This window comes from Papio anubis, chromosome 19 (genome assembly GCF_008728515.1).
Source record: "Papio anubis isolate 15944 chromosome 19, Panubis1.0, whole genome shotgun sequence".
Lineage (NCBI taxonomy): Eukaryota > Metazoa > Chordata > Mammalia > Primates > Cercopithecidae > Papio > Papio anubis.
Genome location: NC_044994.1, coordinates 53,111,803 through 53,118,706, shown reverse-complemented (window position 1 = coordinate 53,118,706; position 6,904 = coordinate 53,111,803). Strand labels below are relative to the sequence as shown.

The 6,904-nt window shown below is 38.1% G+C and overlaps 1 pseudogene; it reads left to right on the top strand.

Moving 5' to 3' along the window:
- The first annotated feature begins 2,273 nt into the window (after positions 1-2,273).
- LOC108583116 lies at positions 2,274-3,156 on the top strand (annotated as a pseudogene).
- Positions 3,157-6,904: the final 3,748 nt, after the last annotated feature.

The window sequence follows — 6,904 nt, the reverse complement described above, 5'->3', positions numbered from 1 at the left end:
GAGCCACCACACCGGGCCCACACTTCATTGCTTTTCTATTAGCTCACCCCAGCATTTAAAAATCCTCCTGCCTTCTGTTTCAGCAGAATTGAGTTAAATCTCTCTTCTTTATTTCAACAGTCTTGAACGAAGTCTTCCTTGCTTGTTTAACCCCATCTAGCAGAATTTTCCTTGACACATGAAGAAGTTTCTTGATGGAGAAGATAAGATGTTAATAAAGTACAGATTAAAGGCTTCTGTTCTCTCCTGTTATCCATTGGGGAATCTATGAAATATCAGCAAATCCTTTGGTCTTATGCAGATTGCATCTTGGCCTATACTTCTAATAGTCCTTTGTCCTTAAAATTTTTAAATTCAAGGCTTGGTAGATGCACTAAATAGGTTCTTACAAAAGATTGCTATGATCAGCAACAGAATGGAGGGCTTCCGGTCTATCCAATATTCTAGTTTCTGAATTTCCCTTTACTCTAGATAAAATAAGAAGAGTAGTCAACTCTCTCTCAATTACGTATTCACTGGCTGTCCATACTGCCTGTCTTACCATAGATTGTTATTTCTTTAATTTTCTAATTATCATACAGCATTTCTAAACATTGGAGAGAGTATTATAATAATGGTGCTGTGGCTGCTGCTGTAACTTATAGATAGTGATAAGAGCTATTATATATGAAGGCATCTTTCGATGCTAACCCTACACTAATTACTGTACACATATAAACACATTTAATTCTCACAAAGCCATGTGAAGTAAATACTATCATGCCTTGTACCCATTTTAAAGATGATGAAACTTAAGAATTAGAAGGTAAACAATTTGCTTAGGATTACAGTGAGACAGTAGTCTTTTCCTATACACCAAGTTCTTTCTACAGCCAAAGCTCTTGCACAGAACCACTGCATTTTAAACCTTGACTCACTAATTATTAAATTTCCCGTTTGAAGTATTTAAACCTGTTGAAGTTTCAGCGAATTCATATTTAAATGTGTATAAAAAATGCTACCCAGGACTTTGTTGGACTTAAAGGAGCTCATCCATATTCACTCCTTAGCACAGTACTCAACCAAAATAAACATTAATAGTAGCATTTAACTTTTCAGAACTTTGCTACATTTATCCAAAATGCTATGCTATTATCTCATAAGACTTTACAAGTTCAAGACACTGGTACATTATTATCTATCATTCTGACTCTCATGAGCCAGGAATGGGTATTACCACACATAGAAACATCTGTGATTCTGTATGAGTTGAGAAGCATGTAGAAACCTGGACAAGAAAACTGAGAATTTTGAAAATTAATTTCTTATTCTGATAAGGTAGTCAAGAGACAGCTAAGGCAGTTCAGAAAAAAAACTGAGAAATTACAGTGAGGAGATTGGGAAAGAAAGTCAGAGAGATCTAGTAGGTCACAAAACAGTTCCCAGCCACATTTGTGATTCCTGTTTTTTGAATGCAAATGGAAAGGGTACTCACATGAATCAAGGAAGGGATTTCCTACCAACATCACTGAATTCCCCCTTGCTGGCTTTGAAGTTAGCTCAAATTTGATGTTTCAGATACTTTAAGCAGGAAAAAGTTTGTTATCTTAGCAAATGTCAAACTCTGTGTGGAGGTGTGAATTCCTGTTCTCCAAAGTTGGAAAACTTGCCTTTTTTCCCCTCAGTGTAGTCATTTTACAGCAAGTACTACTACTGGCTTTCCATTCGGAATGAATGGGGTCAATATAATTTCAAATAACGTGAATATTACATTAGGACGATGTTGCACAAGATGAGTTTTTCTCAAAGCTTTCTTTTCATCTGCTTAGAAACTAAATATATGCTTCAATTTTTTTCTAACATTTGCAGGCTACTTCAATAATTTTGATTCTTTAATGTTGGAGATACTTGAAGCTCAGCTGCTGTTAAACAGCACTCTATCTGTCTTGTGTCTGATTGTTCTTGAAAGCACCAAGTTGTCACTGATCCAATAGAGGTTTGCTCCCTTGTCTGTTATTCAAAAACTATTGTAGCAGAAAGGCATGGGACTGGGCTGAGTGCTGGCGACGTGGAGCTACCAGATTGGTCCAAAATGGCAGAGGTGAAGGAGACACCTGAAATGACTTCAGACCCAGAAGGCAGTGCAGGGAATCATCATACTGAACACAGAAGTGACTGGCTCCCACTCAGCCATCACCCCCATAGGGGATGGGTTATAAAAAATACACAGCTAATGCTACCATACTCAGGAAGATACAGATATAGAGCCAGGCCTAATGGGGCCCTGATGTGCACACAGTTGCCATCTAGAACCCAACAGCAGCCCTAGTGATCCAGTTGTTTTACTCCTTAAAGGCATTCCCTTCAAAAGTACCACAGGCAATCCCACCACCACACAGTATGCCAACCTCAGGCATAACCTCCTTGGAAGGCACAGAGTACCATGAATGAAATCGATCCCTAGAATGACCTTACCTTCCTTCGAATCTGCTCCATGAAGAATGAAACAATGGTTGCACCAGATAAAGACTATCTCCTGATTGTGATTCAGAATCCAAGGGAATAAATCACTCTTTTGGTCCTTGTATCATTCGTTAATTTAATGCCCTCCAAGATTAATAATGTTAATTAAGTCAATGGAGTGGCACAGAGAAATTACCTTAGAGCCCACTCAAAACAATACAGTCACACAGTGGGCAGGCAGCTCCACCCACCCCACCAAAGGATTCCCTCTGCTGTGCCAATTTTTCTCAGGGTTCCTGGGAGGGCCCTCTTTCCTCGTTTCCAGGTTTTGGAGCAAGAGCTCGTAAGAAGTCCACACCCAGCTACCTTCCGACCTCCAGTTCACTTTTTTGCCCTTGGAAAACATTGTTTTACTTTAACTAAAAATCACCAAAATACTATAAAAAAAAAGTGTACCTAAAATAGCCTTGGAAAATATATTTTAAAAACTTTCAAATGCACATACAACTGTTAAAGTCTGTTATAGACACACACATATACACTTACATAAAGAGAGCAAGTAAGGAAGAGTGGACAATATTCACTTTATTATCCTTATATCCTATTCTCTTGCCCATGTTTATACTTTACATCACTTGTGCTGAGAACTTTTAAGACATTATTGTTTTTACACACACACATATATAATACATATATACTCACATACATACATACATATACACACAGGTTTTTGTGTGTATGTTTATATATTATTTATACATAATTTGTGTACTGACATGTTTGGATTTGTGTCCCCACTCAAATGTCATATCAAATTGTAATCTCCAGTTTTAGTGGGGGGGCCAAGTGGGAGGTGACTAAATCATGGATGGATTTCCCTCTTGCTGTTTTCTTGATAGTGAGTTCTCATGATAACTGGTTGTTTAAAAGTGTAAGCACCTACCCCTTTGCTCTCTTCCTCCTACTCCAGTCATGTACAATGTGCCTGCTTCCCCTTCGTCTTCTACCATGATTGTAAGTTTCCTGAGGTCTCCCCAGCCATGCTTCCTGTACAGCCTACGAAACTGTGAGCCAATTAAACTTCTTCTCTTTATAAATTACCCAGCCTCGGGTAGTTATTTATTGCAATGTGAGAATAGACTAATTACACATGCAATTTTTCAAATATATGCCTACAAGTATTTCCTTTCATTTAAAAAAGTAACACATCATCAAGTGTGCAGTTCAGAAAACATAATGTAATTTGTTCATTAACAAAATACTCTTTGGAATCTGACTGACTGTAGAGCCCCTGCTGTGAACTTCACTAGCTGTGCATGACTTGTAAAAAGTCACTCAACCTCTTTTAGTCTTTTCTCACTATAATACAAATAATGACAGAGCCTAACAAATATGGTTGTTGAGAGGGCTAAATGAGAGGTGATTATCAGATTATCAGGTAAAATAATAATCAATGAATGTTAGCTGTCTAAAAACATGATAGTTAATCCCACATTCATTGATAGTTACCATTAATATTTGGGGATTTCTATAATTAAATCTTTGGATACAAATATAGATATAGTGATATCCATATTTCTGCTCTGTTTTCTCAGATTTTTATATTTGTCTGTGTGGCTTCCATTTATCAGAGAGCCAACGGTAGTAGCTACATTTTCTTATTTTCTGTATTCTTGATGTTCTGGTGCTTGTAGCCTCTCAGCCGAGGGAGAAGCTGCCCTACCCAGGGTTAGTGAGTTCTTAGAGACACTAAAGGGCACAGCTGAAGCACGCCTTTCCTAGGCAAACAAACCCATTCCAAATCTATAGCCCTAACCACTGCCTTATTGAATTGTCACACACCAAGTCAATGTTTCCCCTGCTGTTATCCCAGGATCAGGTACTAGGCAACCAGTGACTGCTCCTACATCCCAAAGCCCACCAGAATTATTCAGAGCAGCCGGTCTTAAACTGTGCACTCTGGCCAGCCTTGCCTTTCCCACAGAAACTCCAAATAAGCCTCTGGCCTAGACTTTCCTCTTGCTGCTCTCTCTTCTGACCACATTGGTGTTTTCCGCTGTGGTCCTGTATGGCATTTAGTGATTCCTCTCTCTGGGGCCTCTCATTGTAATATACTTCCTACCTCACAAAGTCTCACTCTTGTCTCCTCCTGTGGCTGCACCAACTTTACCATACCATATCCAACACATACATTCTTAGAACATGGATATATTCTTTATAAGGCAGGTCTTATACTGTATGTGCTGTTTTACCAGTTGCTTTATTGTTTTACTGTATCTAATGAGCACTTTCTCTGCTAGTAAGTAGAAATATACATCATTTTTAAACACCTGCCTTCTATTTTATTTAAATAGATTTACCATGATTATTTAAATACACTTATTATTTAAGGAGTTACAAGTGACATATATTGTTCTTTGGTGATCCTAATAGGTCCATTGCCTGATGTGTGGTAAGTCAATATGCCAACACGAAGGTTGCAGCAGAAAGTAGTTTTAATTGTAAGGCCACTGAACCAGGAAGTGGGAGGAAAACTCTAATTCATCTCCCTAAGGAGTTTGGGACTAGAGATTTCTGAGGGCCTGGAGTAAGCTGAGGTGTTGGAATCCTGGATCAAACAGAGTGCAGAGGTCATGGAATGGCAGATGAAAAAGTTGCATTCTCATGCTGATTCGATTCCTCGGCACGGGTCTTCAAACTGGTTGGTATCAGCCCTTCCACTGGAACTCAAGATCTGAAAAACCTCTTAAGCAATTCTTAAACAAAAGCATTATAACTCTAACATTAGAGAACCTATCCATAGGAACAGTGGAGATGTAAATGGTCAGTATCTAATGCTATTGAGTTTAGGTTACAGGAAAGTGGGTCAAAATGTGGCCTGATTAATGCTTAATTATAACCATACTTCTGTTCAGAACCTGGTATGTAATTCATGTTAACCCTGCAAGGACAGTTTCACTTTAATGAAATATGCAACAAAAGACCCTAATGCTTATTCTGTTATGCCAGGCACTTTGTTAGATGTTGGTAATTCCACGGTAAATTCACGTTAACCCCGTAAGGACAGTTTCACTTTAATGAAATATGCAACAAAATTCCCTAATGTTTATTTTGTTATGCCAGGCACTCTGTTAGGTGTTGGTGATTCCACGGAAGTCAAGAGAGTGAAGACTTATACCCTTGTGGGTATAATAGACAACTTATATAAGCTTTATAATAGACAACCTCAGATGTGAATCTCATGCACTTGTCAGATATTTTTGGCATACATTTCTAAAATTGGAATACAGACACACACACACATCTGTATATATTTGAATCATCTTTCAGAAAGATAAAGAAGTCGTAGATAACACAAATAAAAACACATCCCATCCTCATGGATGGGTAGAATCACTATTGTGAAAATGACCATACCAAACCATGTACCCAAAAAAAACAATCAAGTACTTACATGCATTCACTTCTGTTTCAAATAACAATATGTATGTATGTATTCTCTAAAGACTCACCTCTAGCTGTTTTAATAGCGCCAGTTCTAAACCAAGCGACTTACTCTGAGTCACACAGCTTATGAAATGTACAAGCAAGACTAAAATATAAGTCTTTTAATCCCCAATGTGGAATTACTGTGCAAAATGCATTCTCATTCAAAAATAATCACAAGTACTTGATCGTAAGTATCATAGACTCCTTAAAGATCTGTTTGCTTTTACTTTCTCATCTAAACTTGGAAGGTGAGAAAAAGAGAGCAAATGCTAAGCTTGCTTATGTGTTATAGGAGACAAAATTGGCTTACCAGTCAGAATCTGTGGATCACAAGTTGAGGTAGTGCAACAAAATATTGCCACCAGAAAATACAGTTGTAAAGAAATGATCTTGAGGCTGAAACTCAAGTATCAGAGTTTGTATTCTGGCTTACACATTCTATAAATATTGGCTATTATCACTACTGTTATTATTACTAATAAGAAAATTGTTATTTTAGTGAGAAACAAACCTTGCTGTTGCTTTTCTATTGACTTCCCTTTCTTCCAAAGCGTAAGATACACCAGGGAAGGCCCAGGACACAGGAGCAGACAGAAGGTAACAGAAGAAGATGAGCACTGGGGAGAGCCTGCACTAGCCTGAACCTCCTCATTATTCTATTTCCCCAAGAACCTCCAGGAGTTTCAACTACTGCTTTTGTGGTTCGTCGACATTTCACTAAGGATAGCTTTTTTGTTTTTGTTTTCTTTTCGGTAGTGGTATTCCCCAAGTATGGGGAGAAAGAGGTTTTGCTTCCACACAATCAGCATTTTCTGAACATTTCCTAAGCCACTATACTTTGTTCTTCTGGTCTCTTGATCTCTTAAATCCATAATATTTTTTCTCTCCTTCTTTCTGCCTGAGGTATTGTCTGCTGTTGTCTGATACTTTTTAGATCTTAAAACCAGCATCTTTGGGTCGGGCGCAGTGGCTT